Consider the following 27,980-nt stretch of genomic DNA (forward strand, 5'->3'; position numbering starts at 1 on the left):
CAAGAACCTCCTTCTCAGCAGTGAAGGTGGAGTGAGTAACTTGTTCAGACCAGCCTCCTGATATCTGGTGATGACAATAGTAATGCCCCACATATGCAGGCAGCACAGAGGGCTCTTAGCACTTGCACAGTGCGTTTTTTCGCCTCAAAACTCATTTTACTAGCCTTTCAAAGGCTGGTGGCTCAGAGTGGTCAACCCGCTGACCCGCTTTAGCCGGTCATTAATCAAGCCCAAGTGCAAATCAAAACGTTTCATAAGAAATCAATACTTACTAACAAGCTACATGAGATAACAAAACAAGCTAGAAGAATCTAGTCACATGATGCTTTGCACGTACCTCACAATGTGAATGAAAAAAAGTACCTGCACAATGAAGCAGCCAGTGGAAGGACACTGGTCATAAGCCAATAACGACTGGCTGGAAGTGTGCTTGGTCCAGAGAGCATTGACGGCACAAGCGAGCAGGAAGAGCAGGAACTGAAAAGCAGACAACTTGTGACGGCGTGCTGGCCGTTGAAAAGCGAGGAAATTAGAACGAGGTTGGAATTAACAGATGGTAAATGTAAAATTTTCTAGCATTCACCTCAAGAATTTTCAAATCTATTAAGGACAGGGAGGCGAGGATTATCCTTCTCCTTCTTTGCTGTTTATTACAAAAACAACACACAGCAGCCAATCAAAACGTGTCTTTACAAAAAACTACAAATCCCAAAATGTCCGAGCTGACATCAGTTCTTCCACGTCAAATCCGGTGTACCAGTCTACATAAGCAGCGAGGAACCATAATACATCCCCGTTCTTTGCTCTGAACATAAGAGCAGTATATAACCAGTCCCATAACACACGCTGCATGTCTAAACATCATAAAGAACAGTCTCTGAACTTGATCAGACAAAGAAACTTGTGGCTCTGCATAGAAAAACCGAATCTTCCAGTCATCCAGTCTTCTGATCTGGAACTGAAAACGAAAGAAAGAGATATTCTTGTCATCATCATCTGTTGTGTACAAACTTCTTCATATAACAATCCGATGAGAATCTTAGGTAGACCATCATGCACCTATTCACGTCACTCTAGCACATGTAATGCAATTGACTAACAATTGTTTGACATTAACCTTCAGAATACAAGACGTAAAAAAAGAGTAGTTACCCATGACAATAAAGAGGGTGGTGTAAGGAAATGCCTCCTTGGCATGGTTACCCCATACCCTTTTGCCTTTGCTGCTGCTAAATTATGATTTGAAAGTGTGCTGGGACCCTGCTAACCAGGCCCCAGCACCAGTGTTCTTTCCCTAAACTGTACCTTTGTCTCCACAATTGGCACAACCCTGGCACCCAGGAAGGTCTCTAAGGGCTGCAGCATGTCTCAGCACATGCACACTGCCTCAAAGCGTGTGTGTGCTGGTGGGGAGAAAATGACTAAGTCAACATGGCACTCCCCTCAGAGTGCCATATCAACCTCACACTGCCTGTGGCATAGGTAAGTCACCCCTCTAGCAGGCCGTACAGCCCTAATGCAGGGTGCACTATACCACAGGTGAGGGCATATGTGCATGAGCACTATGCCCCTACAGTGTCTAAGCAAAACCTTAGGCATTGTACGTGCAGGGTAGCCATAAGAGTATATGGTCTGGGAGTTTGTCAAACACGAACTCCACAGTTCCATAATGGCTACACTGAAAACTGGGAAGTTTGATAACAAACTTCTCAGCACAATAAATGCACACTGAAGCCAGTGTGCAATTTATTGCAACATACAACCAGAGAGCATCTTAGAGATGCCCCCGAATACCTACCCGACTTCTAGTGTAGGCTGACCAGTTTCTGCCAGCCTGCCACACACCAGGCATGTTGCTGGCCACATGGGGAGAGTGCCTTTGTCACTCTGTGACCAGGAACAAAGCCTGTACTGGGTAGAAGTGCTTCTCACCTCCCCCGCAGGAACTGTAACACCAGGCGGTGAGCCTCAAAGGCTCACCCTTTTTGTTACAGCGCTCCAGGGCATCCCAGCTAGTGGAGATGCCCGCCCCTCCGGCCACTGCCCCCACTTTTGGCGGCAAGGCTGGAGGAGATAATGAGAAAAACAAGGAGGAGTCACCCACCAGTCAGGACAGCCCCTAAGGTGTCCTGAGCTGAGGTGACCCCTGCCTTGAGAAATCCTCCATCTTGAGTTTGGAGGATTCCCCCAATAGGATTAGGGATGTGCCCCCCTCCCCACAGGGAGGAGGCACAAAGAGGGTGTAACCACCCTCAAGGACAGTAGCCATTGGCTACTGCCCTCCCCAACCTGAACACACCCCTAAATTCAGTATTTAGGGGCTCCCCAGATCCCATGAAATCAGATTCCTGCAACCTGAAGAAAGAAGAAGGACTGCTGACCTACAAGCCTGCAGAGAAGGAGGAAGACGACAACTGCTTTGGCCCCAGCCCTACTGGCCTGTCTCCATCTTCGAAAACCTGCTCCAGCGACGCATCCGACAGGGACCAGCGACCTCTGAAGCCTCAGAGGACTGCCCTGGACTACAGGACCAAGAAACTCCTGTGAACAGCGGCCCTGTTCAAAACCAGCTACTTCTTTGCAACAAAGAAGCAACTTCCAAAGACTTCACGTTTCCCGCCGGAAGCGTGAGACTCTACACTCTGCACCCGATGCCCCCGGCTCGACCTACAGAAAACCAACACCTCAGGGAGGACTCCCCGGCGACGACGAGCCCGTGAGTAACCAGAGACGACCCCCTTGATCCCCCAGAGCGACGTCTGCAGAGGGAATCCAGAGGCTCCCCCTGACCGCGACTGCCTGTAACAAGGGACCCGACGCCTGGAACCAACACTGCACCCGCAGCCCCCAGGACCTGAAGGAACCGAACTTCAACGCAGAAGTGACCCCCAGGCGACCCTTTGCCTAGCCCAGGTGGTGGCTGTCCCCAGAAGCCCCCCTGTGCCTGCCTGCACCGCTAGAGTGACTCCCGGGTCCCTCCATTGTTTCCTACCTAAAACCCGACGCCTGCTTTGCACACTGCACCCAGCCGCCCCTGTGCCACTGAGGGTGTGTTTTGTGTGCCTACTTGGGTCCCCCCCAGTGATCTACAAAACCCCACTGGTCTGCCCCCGAGGACGCAGGTACTTACCTATGTGTTTTGGGCACCTCTTTGACCTCTGCACCTGACCGGCCCTGAGCCGCTGGTGTGGTAACTTTGGGGTTGCCTTGAACCCCCAACTGTGGGCTGCCTATGCCCCAGAACTGAGACTTGTAAGTGTTTTACTTACCTCATAATCTAACCTTTACTTACCTCCCCCAGGAACTGTTGATTTTTGCACTTTTGTCCACTTTGAAAATAGCTTATTGGCATTTTTACAAAGACTGTATATGATATTGCTTTCATTCAAAGTTCCTAAAGTATCTAAGTGAAGTACCTTACATTTAAAGTGTTTAATGTAAATCTTGAACCTGTGGTTCTTAAAATAAACTAAGAAAAGATATTTTTCAATATAAAAACCTATTGGCCTGGAGTAAGTCTTTGAGTGTGTGTTCCTCATTTATTGCCTGTTTCTGTACAACAAACGCTTAACACTACCCTCTGATAAGCCTACTGCTCGACCACACTACCACAATATAGAGCATTAGAATTATCTACTTTTGCCACTATCTTACTAACTATCTTCTAAGGGGGACCCTTGGACTCTGTGCACACTATTTCTTACTTTGAAATAGTATATACAGAGCCAACTTCCTACAGGTGGGCATGATGACCAACAGGGTGGGATAATCCTCGCCTCTGTGGCCTTAATAAAATTGAAAATTCTTGACGTGAATGCTAGAAAATTTTACATTCTATGGCAGGACCGGAGGCTCGGATTATGCTTGTTTAAAGCTGGTGTATCACAATGGAAGCGACATCAAGAATAGGTTTATAGTAAAATCTCTTAAAAGTAGAGTCTGTCGACCAATCTGGTGCTCTCATTATGTCTTGTAGTTGAGACCCAAGGGTGTAAGATTTTGACGCCATTACTACCCTGACAGAGTGAGCACCAAAGGTGGATGTGTCGATACCAGTTTCTGAGAGAACCCACTTCACCCAACGTGCCAATGTAGCTGAAGACACGGGATGAAACGGTTTCTGCAAAGCAATCAGTAGTTGACGCCAGTAGACTGATGAAATTCTCTGGTTCAATCTTCGTATTCCCTCAGACATTGCACAACACACAGTTTAGGATTCTCAGGAAAACTAGGATAACTTACTTGCCTTGAAAAAGTTTTCGTTCTCTGGGATATGGAAAAAGTAACTCCGTCAGGAGAATATACTCTACCTGCGATATCCAGTGTGAGAACATCTGAAACTCTCCTGCAGGAGAGGAGGCATAATAAAATAGTTAGCTTTGCAGACAATTGTTTTCTGGATAAATCTGAATTGCATGGCCATCTCTGCAAACATTTTAGGATGATATCTACATCCCATAAAAATTTATACTTAGGTTGAGGAGGATTAGCCAATCAGATACCCCTCATTACTCTGCTCACCATGGGATGTTCTCCCACTTGCTTCCCATCAATAAAAGTGTGTCCAGCCGAGATAGCTGATCTGTAATTATTGACTGAGAAGTAACTCAAACCTGAAGCCAGTTCAGCCAAGAAGTTAATTACGACTGTAATGGGGGCCTCAAGGAATCCAGGTTCCGTGGATTGCACCAACCCACCCACCTGCACCAGGCGGATAGATATCACCTATGAATGGAGTCTGCCCAGGAGGCAGAGATGAAGGAGATAGCGCGTTCCGAAAGGCTTGGCAAACACCAGCGTTGCCCGAAATGCGCCAGGCCATGAGTTGTAACTTGTTCTGCACAATTAGGGGATGAGGTTGTCCCAACGGGTCTAATAACAGATTGGAGCCGATCGGGATCTGAACTGGAAGATCTCGGGATAGTTGCAACAGAAGAGGAAACCATGCCTGGTGAGACTAGAATTAATTCCGCTCGCTGTTGTACCACCTGAGATGCTACTCTCGGAAGCATTATGAACGGAGGGAACGCATAAAGGAGTGGGCCTGTCAAATGATGTAGGAATGCATCTGAAGCGATGGCCATGGGGTCCGGTCTCCAAGAAAAGAACCGGTCTACTTGATACGAAAGGCGGGATGTGAAGAGGTCTATATGACATTGACCCCATCTCGTCTGTAGCGCCTGAAATATGGACGACTGGAGTTTCCACTCGCTGGGATCTTGGAGATATCTGGGATTCCAGTCCGCTACTACAGTGAGTTGGCCCGGAAGGTATTCTGCCATTACAGAAATTTGATTCCGCAGGCAGTATTGCCAGGATGTTTTGGATATTTGGAGAAGAGCCTGAGACTCCGTACCTCCAAGCTTGTTGATATAACGGACCGCTGAAATGTTGTCCATGCGAAGCAGCACGCAACAACTGGACCGCGGTGCCAGAGTTCTTATCGCGAAGGAACCTGCTAGAAGTTCCAAGTAATTGATGTGAAGATCTGCTTCGTCGCGAGACAATCGACCGCCAGTGGAGACGGTACCACAACGAGCACCCCAGCACCACCTGCTGGCCACGGACTCCAGGATAACATCTGGGCGAGATCCGAATATGGCCCTGCCGTTCCAGGCTGCCATGTGATCCAGCCACCACTGCAATTCGTTGCGTGTCTCTGGCGTGAGGTCTATGAGTTCTGCGTAACTCACACCCCTCTGAAGATGATAGATCTTGAGGCGTTGTAGCACTCTGTAATGTAAAGGGGCCTGAAATATGGCTTGTATGGAGGACGCCAGTAAGCCCACTACTCTGGCTAACATCCTGAGAGAAATCCTGTCCTTGAGTAGGACTGACCGGATCTCCTTCTGGATTAAGCGTAATTTCTGGACTGGCAAAGACAGAAGGGAAGTAACAGAGTCTATCTGGAATCCCAGGAACTCCATCGGGCAAGCAGGAGTCAACTCGGATTTGGAGGCACTGATCAGGAAACCTAATTCCTGTTGAAGGTGAATGGTCCATTTGAGGTGCTGCATAAGGGAATGAACGTCCTGTGCCATCAGGAGGATGTCATCGAGATAGACACTCATCTAAACTCCCCAGGATCTGAGTTTCTCCACTATCGGGCGCATGACCTTGGTGAAGCACCAAAGCGCTGAAGAAAGGCCGAAAGGAAGGACCTTGAAATGGAACCGTTGTTTGTCCCACTGAAACTGTAGATACTTTCTGTGTGGGGGAAAAATTGGGATTGATAAATAGGCATCCTTGAGGTCCAGTCGGACCATCCAGTCGCCTTCTCTGAGAGTTTCCCTGAGTAAATGTATCCCCTCCATTTTGAAGTGTCGATAAATAATCCAACTGTTGAAATCCTTCAGATTTATCACCAGTCTGGAACCCCCTCATTTCTTGCTCACTGCAAATATATTGCTGCAAAACCCCGATGGGTCTGGTCGGCAGGGAGCAATCGCACCTTTGTCCAGCAGCTGGTCCATTTCCTGCTGAATAAAGACGTGGTCTAGACGGGAGAAAAGGATCGGTTGAGGCATGACAGTTTGGAGGGGTGTCCCAAAAAACTGTAGATGGAACTGCAAGATCGTCTCCAGCACCCAGTTGTCGGACGTTAGGAGGTTCCAATTGTGTAGGAATTGACCAGTCCTGCCCCCCAATACTACTGAAGAAGAGGGTATCAGCCTTACCTTGAGTGGTGGTGTTAAAGTTGGTGTTGTATTGGGGACGGGAGCCACGATTGAAGCAGCCACGTCCAACTCACGCTTTCACTGGGTAGAAGGAGTCTCTGTTCTGGGCTGTGTAGCCTCTTCCAGAGGAGTTATAGTTCGTGAGAGGGCTGCGAGAGGCACTGCGACCGGACAGACGCCCTCGACTTCTGCCGGCCCTGGCAAAAATATGTTGATGGAAAACCTTGTTCATAGAGGTTTGAGCTTTGTCCAACGCCGTAAAGGTGTGGCCCAAATTCCCCAGGTCTTTGACAAACTTGTCCCCAAAGAGGAGGCCGTCTGCTAAAGGACACTGTTCCGCTGGGGCTAACTCTGTCAGTTTGGGGTCTATACGCATCAAAATGGATTTTCTCCTTTCAGTGGAGAGGGCGCAATTCGTGTTCCTGAGCATGCATAATGCCTGTTGGGCCCAACCTGCCAAAATGTCCGGGTCGATGACAGATCCAGATTCCTTAGCAGACACAGCCAGATCCAGGATTTTGCAGAGGGGCCCTTTCAGGTCGAGGACTTTGTCCTGGCACATTTTCCAGGACCTGTCGATACTGTTTTTTGGGTCTTTGGAGGACCTCTTAATGAAGGTGGCCAAATTGGGGTCTAAGTCGGGTGTAAGGTCCACTTTACTTGGAATATCTGGCCGGGGACACTTGGACTTCAGTTTGTTTCGTACCTCTTTGTCCAGGGGTTTCCTGAGACAAGATTGAACGTAGTCTGAGACCGTTGTGAGGGGAGTCCAGTCTGAGGATCTTGGATGTACTATGGCCTCAGGGTCAAAATTAAGAGAGGAAGGGTGTTCCGGGTCCTCAAAAATCAGAGTGGGGGCTGCAGGGGAATGTCGTTGGCGTTTGGGCTGAGGAGAGTCCTCGTCAGAGTCAGTGTGTGAGGCGGGAGAATGATCTGACGGAGTGTCGGGTGGAGGAGGCAAACCCTGGGTGCTGGTAGAGGGCTGAGCGGAGTAGTCATGGTCAGTGACCATAGCTTGAGACAGACGGGCCAAAGGAGCTCCGAGGGGCAAATTTGAGGGACAGGAAGTCTGGACGTCTGTCTGTGGTGCAGAGGGCCATGGGGAAGTCTGTCCGTAAGGTGGGACCGTCAGTGCATAGCGTTTCAATTGCCTAGCAATTGGCTGCAGGGCCACCGCAAGGGCCCTGTTAACCGATTGGGCTACTGAAGCGTCCAAAGCGTGGACAAAATCTTTTGCCAACAGTAGGTCTTCCTGCTCCTGATAGAGGGTTGGCTCATCGTTAAACTGCCTCTCTGCCATGGTCAGAAACTCATAGGCAGTAGATGCGGTGGTAGGGTTTGAAAGGCTGACCCAATAATCAATAAGGCTTAGAAATTAATGGGGGGGCACCCCGACACAATATGTCGCTCAGGAGGCTGTAAAGCTGAAGATTTCAGGCAAAGCAGGCGCTATTGTGCGCAAAGCCCCTCAGGAAAAATCCTGTAGTATCCAAATTACAGACCAGGGCAACGGGCGTATGAGGGACATTAATGCTCAACCATCAAAACCTCTCGGGAGCTGACTCTAGTACCGCCGAGTCAAGGCGTGGGCTCACTGTCACTATATGACAGTGAAACTGGCCCACGGCGCTTCGCACGCGGGCAGCGAGCCAGAAATAGGACAATCCTATTTGGCACCGAAGCGCCCTGTCCCTCAGCCTCCTCGCACCCAGCTGGGGTGCCTATATAGAGCGGCGAGATCAATGGGGAGCACGGGACGCGATGAAAATACTCGCGTCACCGCGCTTCTCAGGTCGGCGGAAACGCCGGTACAATACCACACCAATGTTCTCAATAAAATATAATTAAGGCACTTATCTGTCGCGTAAGCAGCAAAGATAGAGGACGTATTATGGTTCCTCGCTGCTTATATAGACTGGTACACCGGGTTTGACGTGGAGGAACTGATGTCAGCTTGGACATTTTGGGATTTGTAGTTTTTTGTAAAGACACGTTCTGATTTGCTGCTGTGTGTTGTTTGTGCAATAAACAGCAAAGCAGGAGAAGCATAATCCGAGCCTCCGGTCCTGCCATAGAATTCTGGTAAATAAAGAGCTGGTTCCAAGGCCATTTTAAAGATTTGTTTGTTCACAAAAGATTTTGCAAGCACAGCGTGCAAGCGTGAGCATGCAGGTGAAACCTAAAAACACACCCTCTTCCACCCTCAGTCTCCACCATGCCTCTGAACCTTAAAGCAATTTATTTTGAAGCTGCAGAGCACCTGCATTCAGTCACCCAGAGCACGTGGTGCTGCAGCCTGCTTGGTGTTAGGGGTGTAACCTCCCTAAATCCAGCTCCCGGTTTTGTGCATAAGGTGTCTCTCGGCCAGGAGCTGACTGGTAATATTCTTTACCATTTAACCAACTCTGAATTTTCACATTAGGTTTGAGGAAGTTACATCTAAAATCAAGAGTCTACCCCTAGAGCCTAGAAAACGGAGTTCAGAGGGACACGGTTTACTAGCTGTAGCCTTGAAGCTTTAAATAATATCAACTGTGAAAATGCAACAGTTAAACAAAATTACCATTACAATTACATCAAACATAATCATACAAATAGAGACCGTAGCGTTAACAATATTGTTCACTAAGGTAGCTCAATTCACATCAGTCATTTGCTGTGTCAGTATGGAATTCTTCCCAACCACCCCAAACATTACCATGTATTTGGGGACCATCCCTAGCCTTGTATATTGGGTGCTCACGAATGGGCCATCTGCACATGCTGCTGTGCCTCCACCCCGCTATAATTAGGATGGGGTGGGTACTGATTCCCTCCAGTTCTGTGCAATGTCTTCCCCAGTGATACCCCAACCTGAGAAGTGGCTTTTCTGCTTTCGTGAAGCCCTACTTTTCCAATATATTAATTGAGGTGACTTTTGAGTTTAATTCAGTTGGCCAGTTCAGTATAGCATGAAATGTAGTTCAAAGTCCCTTGCGGTAGGGCCTGACAGTTCCAGATTGTGTGACTGAAGTCTCCCACCTTTACCTTGCATCTCAGACAGTCAGGACCAGTGCCTCTCCAGAAAGACCACAGCTGTCTGGGGGTTAGATTAACCCAGTACAGGTATTTGAACTCAATGAGGCAAAGTTTATTCATGATTGCTGCTTCCCGTGAGGCCAAAAGAGCAAAAGTCCACTCTTCATACTCGAGGTGTCTGAATCCCAACTTTCTCTACATTTATTAAATGTGTCAGGAGAATTGATAACCAAGGTTCTAAAGAGACAAGAGATCGTCACAATTATATTTACTAAGACATGGTGAGTTTAGCCTCTAGAGGACTGAAGTCAGGGAAATCTCCAAGGACCGTTAGGTAGGGAGTGAATGCATGTCTGAATTGAAGGTATTTATAAAACTGAGTTTGATTAGCAGCCCAAATTATTCTTGTAAGAAATGTAGATTATTAGTCGGAGGGGTGACTATCCACCTCAAGGAATAATTACAACCCTTGGGAGGGTGCACCCTCAAAGTCACTAAATTAACCTGAGTGTAACCCTCTAGTAGCTATGGCACAGAGCAGTCAGGCTTAATGGCAATATATAAAGTGTTTGTGCTGTACAAAAACAGTAATAAAAAAAAAATGATAAAAATCCCAACCCAAATTAGAAACAACAGCGTAAAATGTAATAAACAAAATAACACCAAAATGACAAGAATCCAATAAGGCAGTGTGGTGATGTGGTTAGAACCTGGATGTGTCACCTGGAATCGTGTGACATCGTATAGTGTGATGTCACAGTATCCCAGGTGACAGATGGTGAGAAGCGACGGTCCCTGTGCCCCTCTTCTACGGTTACCGATTTATGCTCTTTAATGAAATAAATATCCTCGTCATACAACGTATCCACGACTACTCATTTCATGTGGCGACGAGTAGAAGGAACCAAGATGCTCAGGAACACAAATGAACACTGAATATTCAAAGCGATGGTGGAATGAAGAGAAGTTTTGAAAATCGAAATCTGGTGTTTCTGACGGCAAGTACAGTAACTGCTGTGGAGGTGTGGGGGGCACAGAGTTTTCACGTCTAGAAGGCAGTTACAAATCAGCTTGTTGGCTGCAGCGTGAGACAATTTGAACAGGTTTGAGACGCTCGTGCAGCAAATGTCGCGCGCATGATACACGCGCGCAAATCTGTGTATTCTGGAGCTCGCGCAGCAAACATTTTAACAGGTTGTTGCGGGCAAGGTACACACGCATTGATCGTGTCAATTAAGGATTGATTAAGGATTAATGTTAAAGTTATTTAAGCAAGCAGAAACTGCAATTCTCACCTTCGGCTTTCAACTGTTCTTCAGGCTCCGGTGTTACTGTTTTTTTGTGCACTTCCTGTTACTAACTTATCAGCAAAATAGAAAAGGGACTCAAGATATTTGGCACTTTTCTTGTCGGCCATCTTACATTGGGAAGAATATATTTAAAAACAAAAGAAGGGAAAGAAGATCTAATTATTTTAAAAAATTGTTTTTTAAAATACATTTTTGGAAGTATTTTTGTTTAGACATTTTCAACTGATTGGACAATGCAGAATATCCAACCACCTGCTCCTTTCTTGCAAGATCCAGGTGATCCTCCTTTGGAATGGAAACTGTGGTTACGATCCTTTAAAGCTTTTCTAGGAGCTATCGACGGTCATAGATTCAGACCTGAAAGAAAAAAAAGTCTAATGTATTATTATTTAGGAGTTGAAGTACAAAATGTTTTTGATCATCTACCTGCGTATCAAATGGGCGAAGAAGAAGAGTTAGATGAATTTGACATGGCAATTGCACAGTTGGATAAACATTTTGTTAAAACCAAGAATATTGTAGTGCATAGATATACATTTTTTACCAGATCGCAAAATTCTAATGAAAGTATTGATACTTTTATTACTGCATTGAAAGTATTAGCTGCAAAATGTGAATTTGAGAATTTTACATCTCAGTTGATTAGGGATCAATTGGTAGCAAGATGCTTTTCTAAGAAAATTCAGGAAAAATTACTTACGTGTAAAGATCCTTCTCTAGATAAAGCTATTGATATTGCGAAAAGTATTGAGTGTTCTTTGGAAGATGCAAAACAGTTGGAATCTTCCTTAGCAAATACAACAATATCAGGCGCAGTAACAAATATTCAGAGTGTTGACAATAAGAAGTTTTATTGTTTGGAGAAAAAACAAGATGGTTTTACGACACCTAGAACTTTTTCTACGGTTAAATCTGGCCAGAAAACTTTCTGTTATAGATGTGGGGCTTCTTCTCATGTGTCTTCTTTAAAAAATTGTCCTGCAGTTGGCCAACAGTGTAGGAATTGAACAAAACTGGTCATTTTTCACAAGTTTGCAGAGGTCCTCGGAAGAACAATGTCCGCTGCGTTCTTAATGATGATATTCAGATGGAACAACAAGACAAGAATCAGTTTGTATTGATGGTCAAAGAGTCTGGACATACAAGTAACAAGTTGATTGTGGATCCTGACATTCTTGTATCAATAGAAGGGGTGGCTATTAAGTTATTAGTAGACACGGGAGCTCGCATTACTATTGTGTCAAAAGATAAATATGATGAATTTTGGGGGGCAAAACCACTATGTAGTCCTGATGTTTCCACAGTTGCTTTTGAAGGAAGTAGAATTGACCTACTGGGTTATTTTTGTGCGTCACTAACCATTTATAATGAAACTATTCATGGGAAAGTCTATGTGGCTAAAAAGGGAATCAATGTCTTAGGGTTGATTCACCAGGCTGAATTTAATCTAGTTATTAAACCAGGACAAGAAATACCTGTGTATATTGAAAAGAACAGATCAAGCCCTGTGAACACTATTGCAGAGGGGACAAGCATATGGCAACAGAAATTCAAAAGGTTATTTCAAAACAAACTTGGGAAGATAACTAATTTTACACATACTATCAAACTTAAACAAAATGCAGTTCCTGTCAAACATAGATTAAGGAATGTACCTTTCAGTATAAGGACAGAATTGTCAAACCTGTTACAAGATTTGTGTGAACAAGGTGTAATAGAGAAAGTCGAGGGCACTTTGTGGTTGTCTCCAATTGTTCTAACTAAGAAGAGTTCAGGGGGCTTAAGAATGTGTGTGGACTTGAGAAGCTTGAATAAGGAAATTTGGGTAGACAATTTTCCTTTACCAAGGATTGAAGATTTGATCGCAAAAGTTGGGGTGTCTAGCTGGTTTACAAAATTGGACTTAAAATCAGCTTACCATCAAGTAGAGCTTGATGCTTGTTCCAGACATTTGACGGCCTTTGTCACACCTGATGGCACATTTCAGTTCTGTAGGCTGCCTTTTGGTTTAGCTTCGGCAGCAGCAGTTTTTCAGAGACTTATGTCTAGCATGTTTAGTGATAATCCAAATGTTGTTGTTTTTCAGGATGATATTTTGTTTTTTTCGGACACCGAATTAGCACATGATAAAATTTTAGAAAATGTTTTAACCACATTAGAAGATAGAGGGGTAACTTTAAGGGAAGAGAAGTGTGTGTTCAAGTCAAGCGAGGTTGTGTACCTGGGTCATATTTTATCTGAGCAAGGGATTAAACCAAAGCCGGGTTTAGTAAGAAGTATTTTAGAGGCGCCTCCTCCTGAAACTAAAGAACAATTGTTGTCATTTTTAGGATTATGTGAATTTTATGCAAAATTTCTGAAAATTTTTGCCAATACCACTGAGTGTTTTAGAGCTCTGCTTAGGAAAATTTTTATTTTTGCTTGGTCAGATGAGTGCAGCAAAGCATTTGAAAAAGTTAAACAAGACATTATTAAAGCACCAGTGTTGTGACCTTTTACAGAAGGTTTGCAAACTGTGGTTACGGTAGATGCTTGTGAATATGGTTTAGGTGCTGTCTTAACACAAATTTCGAGTGATGGTTTTGAAAGGACTATAGGGTTTGCATCGAGATCCCTACGTTTAGTGGAGCGCAAATACTCAGCGATAGAGAAAGAACTGTTGGCATGTGTGTGGAGTGTTGAGAAATTTAAACCATATTTGTGGGGCAGGCAATTTATCTTAAAAACAGATCATAGGCCTTTGGTAGACATATTATCAGGGAGAAAGATTAAACGTTCTACAGCTAGAATTGCTAGGTTATCTGCCAAACTATTAGAATTCAATTTTTCTGTTGAGTATATACCTGGTGGGAAAAACAGTAGGGCTGATTTTCTGTCTCGATTACCTATCAAAGAGGATGATGAAGAAGAGTGGGAAACAGAGATTGAAGAATGTTTTGTAGCTTACATTTCTGAAGGTTGTAAATCTTTAGATGAGGAAAGTTGGATTGAGTCAGTGAAGAAAGATAACTTATTAAGTGAAGTGATGTGTTTGGTGAAGTCTGGATGGCCCAAAGAGAAAAATCTTTCACCGGATCTTCAACCATTTTGGAAGGTGTCAGATGAATTATCTATTGAGGGTGACAAATTAGTGAGGAGTGATAAACTTATTCCTCCTGAAAGCATGAGAAGGGATTTAATTGTTAGCGCTCATTCTGGTCATTTAGGTGCGACCATCACGAAGAGGAGATTGAGATCAGATTTTTGGTGGCCCAGAATGGATAAAGAGATAGAGGAGTATGTAAGGACTTGTACTAAGTGCTCCATGAGTGACAAGGTTTTGATCACAGGGAGAGACACGGATTCTTTCGTGCCATCTCCAGCTAGGGCTTGGCAAAAGCTAGGTTTAGATTTCTTGGGTCCGTATCATGTATTACCACCTGATATGAGGTACGTTATAGTCATTATTGACCATCTTTCAAGATGGGTTGAGGTAGAATTTGTCAGGGCTTCTACCACCCAAAGTGTCATCAATTGCTTAAGGAACATTTTTATTCGTGAAGGTTTTCCTGAACAAATCCTGACTGATAATGGTGTTCAGTTTGTTTCATCAGAAATGGTACAATTCTTAAATAAATGTGGTATTAAACACATTAGAACACCTTTATATCATCCTCAAAGCAATGGAATGGTGGAGAGATTTAACCGAGTTTTAGTGGATTGTGTTCTTATCGCACGAAACTACATGTAGCCACTGGGGTAGAGTTGCTACTACTGAATTATGCCCATTCTGGATGGTCAAATTATTTCATGAAGGGGCGGATGTAAAAAAAATCTGGCAAATAGCAGAGACCAATTCGAATACTAGAGGACAAAGGAAATTGTGTGGGTCACAAGACAAAAGTGATGGACTGCATGTTGGAGATTGGGTGCGGGTAAAGAATCCTTTGTTGCTTAGGAAAGGTATGTCAAAATTCAGGGATTCTCTGCAAATTCAAGAATTGCGTAGGAATGCTGTGAAATTGTCAGATGGTACTTGGTGGAGTACTACTAGAATAGCTTTGGACCCCACCATGAAAATGCAGGGCAAAAAAAACAATTAATGATCAATGTTCCGGCTGAAACTAGAGAGGATTTTGGGAGGAAAAGTGTGAGAGTTGGATATAAACCTGCAAAATTTTGAGATTATGTCATGACATAAAAAAAAAAATTTGTATGATCTATAGAGCTTATTTGTATACCACATGTTTCTTAAGAATTTCTTTGAAAGGCGGATAATCTTATATGTTGTTGTTATTCATAGAATTATTTTAGTTTCATGCTTAATGTTTAACCTATGTATTTAGTTTGGGTATAGCTTTCAAAGGGAGGAAGAAGTGTTTCAAAGGGGGGAAGAAGTGTGGTGATGTGGTTAGAACCTGGATGTGTCACCTGGAATCGTGTGACATCATATAGTGTGATGTCACAGTGTTCCAGGTGACAGATGGTGAGAAGCGACGGTTTGTTGCGGTGCCTGTGCCCCTCTTCTACGGTTACCGATTTATGCTCTTTAATGAAATAAATATCCTTGTCATACAACGTATCCACGACTACTCATTTCAGGCCGACAGGAGATATGAATTTTTAAATTTTAAAGTAGGAATAGCACTAAGAAACAATCAGTGCCAGTGATAGTCAATTGTAATGGTAGACTGGGACCTAGACACAATTTACATGTAGTTGTTCCCTCCTCTCTATTTATGTTAGTTTGGGCACACTCGTTTATTTTGGGTCTCAGCTTGTGTTTTCAGAATGTTGTGTATATTGCATTTTTCATGACCACCAGTTACAGTGCACAAGGTCAGATTTTTTTTAAGGCACAGGAGATTAATTGATGTGCTCAGGATGTTTAGCTCAGGCTGGAACTGGAACCTGGTTCCCCAGTTCCAACCAGCCCCCACCCCCATTCCTCACCTGCTTCTCCCGCACTGTGCCTAGCTTTTAGCTCAGACTCATCCCTAGGGCACTGGAGCGTTCTACGCGATCACCAGTTCCAATACACATGGTCACATTCATATTTTAGACTTGGGGGAGGTTGGTTGATGAACCCACGATCACAGGATGTTTGTTAAGCTGACGCCGTGGCTCAAACCTAGTTATTACACACGAATTCCTGGATGGCAGTGATGTGCAGCTGAGTTGGTGTCAGGTGACTTAGTTGATTAATTTCATTGTGAACGTTCATCGAAAAAATGTGTCTCGCACCCTCTTTAGGACATGATCACACTGCATTTTAGAAAGCATTACACCACCCAACTTGTTTTTCACAGGGGTCATCACATTCCTTTCTGCTGTTATGCATGGTGCACTTTCTTCCGTAGGGAAACTCAAACCTAAAAAAGAAAACAGAAACAGACACACAGGACACATATTAGTTTGAATCCATTCTAAACATGCAACTGCTATCTTCATAGTTGAACAGCAATTGGATAGTTCACGTCATTATTTTTGAGCATTTTCTTTTTGATCACTATATATCGAACAACAACACTTTGAGCTTGGGTCATTTTCCTTTGATATGTGAAAAAGGGAAAACATACAAGGCAATCACATTGTTTTCTTTAAGATCCCATACCTGTCTGTCATCCTTCTATCTAGTCTGTCATCTATCTGTTATCTATCTAGTTTCTGTTATCTATCTGTTGTCTATATCTATCTGTTGTCTGTCTATCTATCTATCTATCGTCTGTCTATCAGTTGTCAATCTATCTGTCTAGTCTGTTATTTATCTGTCTGTTATCTATCTACCTTCTGTTATCCATCTATCTGTTGTGTATCTATGTATCTAGCTATCTATTACCTACCAGCCTGTCTGTCTGCTGTTATCTATCTGTCGTCTGACTACTGCTATCTGGGTGTCTGTTGTCTGCCTGCCTGCTGTCATTGTCTGTCTGCTGTTGTCTGTCAGCTGTCTGTTTGTGTGCTGTCATCTGTCTACCATCTATCTGTTGTCCATCTGCTGATGTCTATCTGCTGCCTTCTGTCTGCTGCCATCTGTCTGTCTGCTGTCAACTCTGTCTGCTGTCATCTTTCTGCTGTTGTCTGACTTCTGTCTGTTTTCTTTTGTGTCTGCTGTCTGTCTCTAATCTGTCTGCTGTCTGTCATCTGTCTGCTGTTGTCTGCTGCCATCTGTCTCCTGTCTGTCTGTCTGCTGTCATCTGCCGTCTGGCATCTGCTGTTGTCTACCTGCCTAACTGTCTGTCACCTGTCTGTCTGCTGTTGTCTGTCTGCTACCTGTCTGCTGTCTGTCTGTCATCTCTCTGCTGTCATCTGTCTGTCGTCGTTTGTCTACCGTCGTCTGTCTGCCGTCATCTGTCTGCTGTGGTCTGTCTGTCATCGTCATATGTCTGCTCTTGTCTTCCTGCTGTTTGTCATCTGTCTGATGTCTGTCTGTCTGCTGTTCTCATGTTTGCTGTCATTTTCTGTCTGCTGTCGTCTGTCTGCTGTCGTCTGTCTGCCTGCTGTTGTCTGTCTGCTGTCGTCATCTCTCTGTTTTTGTCTGTTGTCTGTCTGCTGTCATCTACTGCTGTCTCTCTGTCTCCTGACTGCTGTTGTCTCTCTGCTGTCATCTGTCTTCTGTCTGTCTGCTTTTGTCTCTCTGCTGTCGGCTGTCATCTGCTTGCTGTTTGTGTGCCTGCTGTCATCTGTCTGGCTGTCTGCTGTTGTCTGCCTGCTCTCGTGTGTCTGCTGTCTGTCATCCATCTGCTGTCATCTGTTGTCGTCTGTCTGCTGTCATCTGTCTATCATCTGTCAGTCTGTCATCTGTCTACAGTTGTCTGTCTGCTGTCATCTCCTGTCTGCTGTGATCAGTCTGTCTGCTGTTGTCTGTCTGTCATCTGTCTGCTTCTGTCTGTCTGACGGGTGTCGTCTGTCCAATGGTCTTCTATAATTTTTCTGCATTTTGCCTGTCTGCTGTCGTCAGTCTGCCTATCTGCTGCTGTCTGTCTGCTGTCATCTGTCTGTTTGCTGTCTGTCTGCCTGCTGTCGTTGTCTGCCTGCTGTCATCTGTCTGTCTGCTGTCTGTCTGTTGTCCTGTCTTCTGTCATCTGTCTGCTATAATCTCTCTGTCTGCTGTTGCCTGTCTCTCTGCTGTCTTCTCTCTGTCTGCTGTCATCTGTCTGTTTGCTGTCACCTGACATCTGTCTGTCTGCTGTCACCTGTCTTTCGTCTGTCTGGTGTCGGTCTGCTGTCATCTGTCTCTTGTGTGTCTGATGTCATCTGTCTCCTGTCATTTGCTGTCTGTCTTTTGTCCTTCTGTCTGTCTCTCTGCTGTCTGTCATCTGCTGTCATCTGTCTGCAGGTTGTCTCTCTGCTGTTGTCTGTCTGTTGTCATCTTTCTGCTGTCTTCTGTCTGCTGCCATTTGTCTGTCATCGTCTGTCTACTTTCGTCTGCCTGCTGTCTGTCTGTCATCTGTCTGCTGTCATTGGTCTGCTGCCTTCTGCTGCTGTCATCTGTCTGCTGTCTTTCTGCTGTCATCTGTCTATCTGCTGTAATCTGCATTCTATCTGCTTTTGTCTGTCTGCTGTCATCTGTCTGTCGTCTGTATGCTGTTTGTCTGCTATCTGTCTGTTGTCTTTCTGCTGTTGTCTGTCTGTCGTCTGTCTGTGTCTGTTGTTGTTTCCATGCTGTCATCTGTCTGCTGTTGTCTGTCTTCTGTCTGTCATCTGTCTGCTGTCATCTGTCCGTCTGTCTGCTGTCACCTGTCTGCTGTCTGTCATCTGTCTGCTGTTTGTTGTCATCTTTTGTCGCCTGCAGTCATCTGTTTGTCATCTGTTTGTCATCTGTCTGTCATCTGTCGCCTGTCTGCTGTCTGTCATCTATCTGCTGTTGTCTGTTGTCGTCTGTCTGTCTGGCTGCTGTTGTCCGTCTGCTGTAATCTGTCTATCGCCTGTCTCCTGTCATCTGTCTGTCTGCTGCCATCTGCCTGCTGACATTCTGTCTGTCTGCTAGCATCTGTCTATCTGCTGTTGTCTGTTATCTGTCATGTGTCTGCTGTTGTCCGTCTGCTGCAGTTCTGTCTGTCATCTCTGTATGCTCCCTCTAACATTTTTCTTTCCCTTACATGTGCTTCTAGCTCTCTGTTCTATTTTCATATCATCTCTCGTGTAACTAGCTAGCATTTCCAGTGTGTGTGGTTTCCTGGTATGGCATCTGGCAAGTTGGTATACTTCCTCCAACCAATCACAACCTACCCTGATTTTATTTCTTAAGTCTTTTGGGCCTCTCCTGCTCCAATGTGTTTATTATCCAGCACTTGACTTCTATATCAGTACCTTTCCTTGCTAATTACATGGATGTGTAACCCCACTGGCACCACTCATTATCCATAATCCGTCTCATGTTGATCAGTGTCCATCATAGTGTAGGTGTTTTCTACATCAATATGATATTTTTTAGCTTAATCTGCAGTTTCAGTAACAGTATAAGTTAGAAGTGGGACATTCAATGCCTAAGGCAAGAGACACCACCAACACAAAAAAAGAAAATAGCAGCTGTGTTCTGGATAATATGCTGCAATTCTAAACACTTATAAGGGCCAAAGGACGAGACCTGTTGGCTATACCAATGCTTGTTTGATCTTTCAAATGCAAAAAGTGGACTGATGTAGCAATTGCCTCTCTCACACTCGAGGAATGAGGTGTCTGCAGGGAAGTAGGTCAGTCACAAGTGTTTTGAATTCCCGGCCCCCTTCCCCTGACTTCCTCGATCCCCCCCAACACCTGGGTTCTCGTGGTTCCCTTCTGAGCCCCGTAAAGCACGAGCAGCCCTCCCTTGTTCAGAGGGACCTTTCTATGTATGTACAAGACATTGTAGGGTAGTCTGTCTGTGGCCCAACAGTTCTTAGTGTTGTCCCACAAGATGTACCCCGACTAGGTGCAGGCCTCCACTGTGTCTTGGGCCAAAAGAGTAGCAAGACAACCCCACCTTATCTGCTTCTGCCGGGGCTGTTACTCAGTGAGCCTTAATGCAGGTCAGAACCCCATCAATCATCTCATTACAGTGGAGCATATTGCCATGAGGAGTATCAACAATTCAGGGGCCTTAAACCATCCAGTCACAGTCACAAAATGCTGAGGAGGGTACTGTCTGGAGGTCTGCAGCTCGCCTTTGACCCCTTATGAGAAAAGGGGGAAGGGACAAAGCAGGGGCCGAGATTACTCCGGGGCCTCCTCAACCCCACTCACCTAGCTGCCTCATTCTCCTCCCCTGCAGTCCCTCTGCAAACGGTCAGTAAACATCACCAACATCAACATCAGTAAACATCACCAACATGGATGTAGACCAGGGATCTCCAGCTTTTGTGTAATAAGAGCTACTTATGTTCAATGAAAATCATTGCGAGCTACTATTACTACTAGTGTTTTGATGGTGATCACATCATACAAGATTACATTAGTGGCGACCATATGCAAAATTACCAGCAGTGATCCCCTCAGTGCATCAGGCTGGGTTGCCAGCAGTTATGTAAACAAGCGTTTTCATTGCAACAGGTCTTGCTTTTGTTCGAGTTAGAGCTATTAGTGTTGTAAAACAGCGCGATCGCGCTATGTGAAATGCAGAGCGATCACGCTGTGTGGAAAATAAACAGATAAAGTAGTCCGGACCCCAGGCTGAAAACATCGAGCCTCGTATGTTCTTGGTACTTTACCGGTGCTGTGTAGGTGGGCTAAACACCGGAAAAGGCATGACGTATGCATGCCTTTCACAAATGAAAGCAAGCAGATTTTAAAAGGCAAGCCCACAAACCAATGTAAGTGACTGACGTGGCATGGGCGTGGTTTCAAGCCCAAAGAGAGATTACAGAATGGACGGAGCACTTCGTGTGCTCGCCCATAAAAAGGCTTGATCACTTTGGAATGCTTTGGTGTAGGTAATACAGGGTAGTCACAGTTGAAGTGCCTAAGTGCCCTAGGGCTGAGTACCCTAAACCCATTGCACAAAGGAGAGTGGGACAGTTGTTTGCCTGACAACTACTAGAGCCCAGACCTCAAGAGGGATTGTCTTGTTGCTTCTGAATGTCTCATTTCTTTGCATGTTTAGAGTCATAAATAAAGTACTACTTTTTTCTTATAAAAGCAAGTATTTGGCTGGGCACTGATTTATTGTTCGTACTGTTGGCATTTTGAGTTATGAGTCATGTTCACTGACATATATCTTCATCTTTCTTAGGGAGCCTTGACTGCTCGACCACAGCTGCCACTGAGAGTATAGTGCAGAAGGAGTACTTGGCCCAGTTGAGCAGGATCCATAGTAGGTTGGGCCCTGGCACATCAGGAGTAAAAGGTCTCAACCACCAGGGTTAGGCACAGTCACCCCTCTGTGCCCTGTGGCCTTCTGAAAGGGAAAGGGGTTCTGACATTCCCTTCCAATGGCCTCATTCCTCTCCCATCCACAGGCCTCTCCTGTAGGAGGCTGGCCTGGCTTGTAGTGGGTACCAAGGGGTACTTACACTTTGCACCAGGTCCAGTTATCCCTTATTAGTGTAGAAGAGGTGTCTAGCAGCTTAGGCTGATAGAAAAGGTAGCTTAGCAGAGCAGCTTAGGCTGAACTAGGAGACATGCAAAGCTCCTACTATACCACTGGTGTCATATGCACAATATCATAAGAAAACACAATACACAGATATACTAAAAATAAAGGTACTTTATTTTTATGACAATATGCCAGAAGTATCTCAGTGAGTACCCTCAGTATGAGGATAGCAAATATACACAAGATATATGTACACAATACCAAAAATATGCATTAATAGCAAAAGGAAGTAATGCAAGCAATGTACAGTCACAATAGATTGCAATGAGAGCACATAGGTATAGGGGCAACACAAACCATATACTCCAAAAGTGGAATGCGAACCACGAATGGACCCCAAACCTATGTGAGCTTGTAGAAGGTCGCTGGGACTGTAAGAAAACAGTGAGGGTTAGAAAAATAGCCCACCCCAAGACCCTGAAAAGTAGGTGTAAAGTGCACCTATGTTCCCCAGAGAGCACAGAAGTCGTGATAGGGGAATTCTGCAAGGAAGACCAACACCAGCAATGCAACAAAGGTGGATTTCCAGACAAGAGTACCTGTGGAACAAGGGGACCAAGTCCAAGAGTCGCGACAAAGTCGAGATTGGGCAGATGCCCAGGAAATGCCAGCTGAGGATGCAAAGAAGCTGCCACCGGATGGTAGAAGCTGTGGATTCTGCAAGAACGAAGAGGACTAGGAACTTCCCCTTTGGAGGATGGATGTCCCACGTCGTGAAGAAGTTTGCAGAGGTGTTCCCACACAGAAAGACCGCAAACAAGCCTTGCTAGCTGCAAGGGTCGCGGTTAGGGTTTTTGGATGCTGCTGTGGCCCAGGAGGGACCAGGATGTCGCCAATTGCGTGAGGAGACAGAGGGGGCGCCCAGCAAGATAGGGAGCCCTCACAGAAGCAGGCAGCACCCACAGAAGTGCCGGAAAAGGCACTACGAAGAAGAGTGAACCAAAGCTCACCCGAAGTCACAAAAGAAGATCCCACGACGCCGGAGGACAACTCAGGAGCTTGTGCACTGCAGGTTAGAGTGTCGGGGTCCCAGGCTTGGCTGTGCACAAAGGAAATCCTGGAAGAGTGCACAGGAGCCCGGAGCAGCTGCAAATCACGCGGTTCCCAGCAATGCAGTCTAGCGTGGGGAGGCAAGGACTTACCTCCACCAAACTTGGACTGAAGAGTCACTGGACTGTGGGAGTCACTTGGACAGAGTTGCTGCGTTCCAGGGACCACGCTCGTCGTGCTGAGAGGGGACCCAGAGGACCGGTGATGCAGTCTTTTGTGGCCTGCGGTTGCAGGGGGTAGATTCCGTCGACCCATGGGAGATTTCTTCGGAGCTTCTAGTGCAGAGAGGAGGCAGACTACCCCCACAGCATGCACCACCAGGAAAACAGTCGAGAAGGCGGCAGGATCAGCGATACAAGGTTGCAGTAGTCGTCTTTGCTACTTTGTTGAGGTTTTGCAGGCGTCCTGACCAGTCAGCGGTCGATTCCTTGGCAGAAGGTGAAGAGAGATGCAGAGGAACTCTGATGAGCTCTTGCATTCGTTATCTAAAGAATTCCCCAAAGCAGAGTCCCTAAATAGCCAGAAAAGGAGGTTTGGCTACCTAGGAAGGAGGATAGGCTAGCAACACAGGTAAGAGCCTATCAGAAGGAGTCTCTGACGTCACCTGCTGGCACTGGCCACTCAGAGCAGTCCAGTGTGCCAGCAGCATCTCTGTTTCCAAGATGGCAGAGGTCTGAAGCACACTGGAGGAGCTCTGGGCACCTCCCCTGGGAGGTGCAGGTCAGGGGAGTAGTCACTCCCCTTTCCTTTGTCCAGTTTCGCGCCAGAGCAGGGCTGGGGGATCCCTGAACCGGTGTAGACTGGCTTATGCAGAGATGGGCACCATCTGTGCCCATCAAAGCATTTCCAGAGGCTGTGGGAGGCTACTCCTCCCCAGCCCTGACACCTTTTTCCAAAAGGAGAGGGTGTAACACCCTCTCTCTGAGGAAGTCCTTTGTTCTGCCTTCCTGGGCCAAGCCTGGCTGGACCCCAGGAGGGCAGAAACCTGTCTGAGGGGTTGGCAGCAGCTGCAGTGAAACCCCGTGAAAGGTAGTTTGGCAGTACCCGGGTCTGTGCTAGAGACTCGGGGAATCATGGGGCCATGATCCTTGTCAGGCCGGCACTGCAATGCCTGACGGGCCCTACTAGAGGGCTCTTTGCTGCAGATCTTTTGTAGAGCAATTGCCGGTAATGAGTGGATGTGACTGAAGCAAAAATAATTAAAGTTGGCTATGGATGCCAAAGATAACTATCATTAATATGATCTGATATCAATGTCAAGGTTAAAAACAAAAAAGTATGAAAACTCAGGGTCTAATGGTCTGATTCCCTATCAAAATCAAAATGTGTTGACTACTCAAATTGGATTGTTTGTGTTTGTCTGGGTCTGTTTGTGTCTATCTACCCTGATGCATATTTATTTAGGCACTGATCAGTCCTGCCTACCCACTTACCAGTGTCTTTTCCTTTAACCAGGCCTGGTCCTCGCACACCCAGCTACAATACTGGCCTGAGGATCCCAGTCTCACAATCCTGCCTCCCACCTCTGTCTCTCCTGCTTCTCACCTCTGTCTAGTAATCCTACTTTTTCTGCTCTTTGCCTTTCATCTTAGCTCTCTTTTCTCCTCTTTGCCCACTTTTCTCTTTCTCTTTCTTGCTCTTATTTTGCCTCATTGCCATTTTCCTTTCACTCTCTGCACTCTCACTTTTGCTCAGCTCTTTTTCCCTCTTTGCCCACTCTCCTTTCACAGTTTTTTTTTTATTTATGTATTTCTTCTCACTCTTTGCACGCTCATTCTTGTCCAGCCCCTTTGCTGTTCATCTCTTTGCCCACTATTTCACTCACTCCTTCATCATTTCCCTGTTAGTCTTCCGCTTTTATCTCAACATTTTTACCTATATCTCATCGCTCTTTGCCTCTTTTTCTCTGCTTTTAGCTGTTTCCCTCCACTTTTAGAGACTTTCTCTCTCTTTTCAGACTCCTTTTTGGGTCAAAGCCTACCTGGTTTGCAATGACTTATTGGGGACATATGGAAAGCTTCACTGTCAATGCATTCAGCCCATTGCTTACTATATGCTTTGTGTTTTGTAACTCATGCTTGCTTACTTTCTATTTGCTGGCATTGTTTAGGTTGTCCAGTAGGTCTTTGTCCCTCTCATGGAGCATAGCCTGTTTAATGTATTCTTCCGCGAGTGTTCACTTTTTGTAAACAGGCCTTGAAATTTTGTTCTTATGTTGTCACATATGCTGTGGCATCAAAGACAGAGGTCAAATGTCAAATTCTGTCTTCCACGGGATCTTGGTGATTACTTTTCCTTCTCTAAATTCAAAGTGACACGATTTATGTGACAATTATGCTGGTTACTGGGGGTGTGCTGGAGGAAGGCTGTAAGATGTTATTTTTTTCTAGCACACAACAAAATTTAAATGTCTGTAAATGAACTGTGCAAATATTTCAGAATATATTAGAATTGAGAAAGCACTAATGAAGCCCTTTTTTGTAAGTCTGATGCGTGTGTAAACAAATATTTTAATATAATAAAAACAGATCAGTATACTAGCTAATGCCATTTACACACATTATCATTTGTGTGCTGTATAGTATGATCAGTAAAACTGTATACCAGTGCAAATGTAATGGTTATTCAATTGAAAATGTGTTGTCTGTAACACCAGTGCGTTACCACAGCTTCTACTCCACAACACTCCACTCTATGCACACTCTGCTCTATGCCACTGCACGCCACTCTGTGCCACTCCACAACACTTTACTCCCCACTATGCCACTCCACAACACTTTACTCTCCCCTGTGCCAATCTACTCTTCTCCACTCCACTTTATGCCCCTCTATGCCACTCTACTCTTCCCCACTCCACTCTACTCCACTCAGTGCCACTCCACTCTATGCCACTTCTCTCTAGGCCACTCTACTCCACAACCTTATACTCCACTATGCATCACTCTACACAACTCCACTCTACACCACCTCACTTTAGGCCACTCTACTCTATTCTCGCCACTCCATCCTATGCCACTCAGTGACACCACTCCACAGCACTCTGTCACTTTACACCACTCTAATCTATGGCACTCTATGCCACTTTACTCCACTCTATGCCACTCCACTCTATGATACTTAGCTCCACTCTACACTACACCATTCCACTCTATAGCACTCCACGGCACTCCAGTCTTCGACACTTCACTCCACTCTATGACACTTTACTCTGCTCTGTGCAACTCTACATTACTCCAGTCTACACCCTTTCACTCTACACCAGTTCACTCAATGACACTGTAATCTACTAAATGCCACTTCACTCTATAACAATTTACTCCACTCTATGCCACTCTATGACACTCCACTCTACACCCCTCCACTTTACTCCCCTTTACTTCATGCCACCCTATGCCACTCCACTCTCTGACACTCTGCTTCACTCCACCCTGCACCACTCCACTCTACAACACCCCACTCTACATCCCTCTACTCTAAAACACTCTACGACCCCCACAACACTGCACCACACTCCACTCTAGGCAACTCTATTCTACAACACTCCACTCTACATCACTCTATGCCATTCTTCTCCATGACACTCCATGACACTCTACAACAGTCCAATCTACGGCCCTCTATTCTACAACCCTCCACTCTACGCCACTCCACAACACTTTATTTCTCTTTATGCCTCTTCACAACACTTTACTCCCCTCTAATCCACTCTACTCTTCTCAACTCCACTTTACTCCTCTCTATGCCATTCTACTCTTCTCCACTCCACTCTACCCCACTCCACGTCATGCCACTTCACTCTAGGCCACTCTACTCCATTCTCACCACTCCATCCTACGCCACTCCACAACACTGTATGCCAATCCACTCTATGACACTCCACTCCTCAACACTCTATGCCACTTTACGCCACTCTACTCTATGACCCTCTACGCCACTTTACTCCACTCTACACCACTCCAAGCTATGCCACTCCACTCTACGGCACTTTACTCTTTGACACTTCACTCCACTCTACAACCCTTTACTTTACTCTATACAACTCTAGGCCACTCCAGCCTGCGCCCTTTTACTCTATGTCAGTTCACTCTATGACACTCTGCTCTGCCCCACTCCACTCTATTGCACTCTGCTTGACTCTATGCTACTCTAGGACATTCCACTTTACTCCACACTGACACTCCACTCTACACCCCTCCGCATTACTCCACTCCATTTCATGCCACCCTATGCTACTCCCTTGTGTGACACTCTGCTCTGCGCCACTCCCATCTACTCTATAACACTCCACTCTACAACCCTCCACAACATTCTGTGACACTCTACAACACTCCGCTCCACTCCATTCTACAACACTCCACTCTACATCACTCTACGCCACTCTTCTCTATGACACTGTACAACACACCAATCTATGACCCTTCATTCTACAACCCTCCACTCTACTACATTCTATAACATTGTACTCTGCGACACTCCACCTTACGCTATGTCACTCTATTTTTTTTGATCATGAATCTGTTTATTAGCATTTTATCATAACATTACATTACATTCGTAAGTCACTGATATTGGAGCATAATGCATAGTGTGGTCTCACTGACACTAAATGTCATTCAGCTAGGCGATAACATAATGGTGCAATATACTATGCAACGTAATCAATACTAGTACAAACTTGTTGACTCGCCGTTGGGACCATTTACAGAGCGGGCCTAACAGCACATTCACGTCTAGGGTATCCCACTAATGCCCATATGATTTACAGCTGCGGCCTAAAAGAATAATGAGCCGACAAGAACCGTTGGATGAGTGCGTCCCTAGGCAACACTCAACAGTGCACTACTACTCTCATCACAGAATGTGTGATTCAAGTGTCATTGCAGAATAGGCAGATGCTATAAACTTTTTATAAACTAACCATACAAACAAAAGGAAAACAACTGCTGGTTACTGACATCTATACAATTATTTCCCATGCAATCACTTCCCAATCGGGCTGAGTGCTAGTATGCATCTGTCCGGCATACCGGTGGAGGGGCTGGGTCAGACGTCAAGTCCAGCAAACTGTGCCCTTCCGTCCTCCAGCTCTGCGTCAAAGCCCGCTGGCTCATACACACGCTCCCCCAACGCAGCACACCACGCCTTTAACAGACTCTCATTCTTACTGGTCCAAACCTCCCTCCCCCTGGCCCTCGCTCATGTTCCGCAATCGCAACAGCAGCTCCTCCCAACCAGCCGACAGCGGAAAGTGGTGCAGCCCCAACACCTCCTCCCTTTTCAGTGCTGAGCCCTCTGCCCCCCTCCATGCCTGCACCGGCAGGGGATCTGGCGATTTCCATCTACGAGTCTACAGTCGCCTTGCCACAATGAGGC

The 27,980-nt window shown here is 45.6% G+C and overlaps 1 long non-coding RNA gene across 1 annotated transcript in view; it reads right to left on the reverse strand.

Annotated features, from left to right (window-relative positions):
• Positions 1 to 11,233: 11,233 nt before the first annotated feature.
• Positions 11,234 to 27,980, reverse strand: part of LOC138245983 (uncharacterized) — a 31,551-nt gene continuing 14,804 nt past the window's right edge. The window contains exons 2-3 of the long non-coding RNA XR_011194201.1: positions 16,281 to 16,356; positions 11,234 to 11,362 (exon numbers count right to left, since the gene is read on the reverse strand). This is a non-coding gene — a long non-coding RNA (uncharacterized lncRNA). The remainder of the gene's footprint in view (positions 11,363 to 16,280; positions 16,357 to 27,980) is intronic.

This window comes from Pleurodeles waltl, chromosome 7 (genome assembly GCF_031143425.1).
Source record: "Pleurodeles waltl isolate 20211129_DDA chromosome 7, aPleWal1.hap1.20221129, whole genome shotgun sequence".
In the NCBI taxonomy this organism is placed as follows: Eukaryota; Metazoa; Chordata; class Amphibia; order Caudata; family Salamandridae; genus Pleurodeles; species Pleurodeles waltl.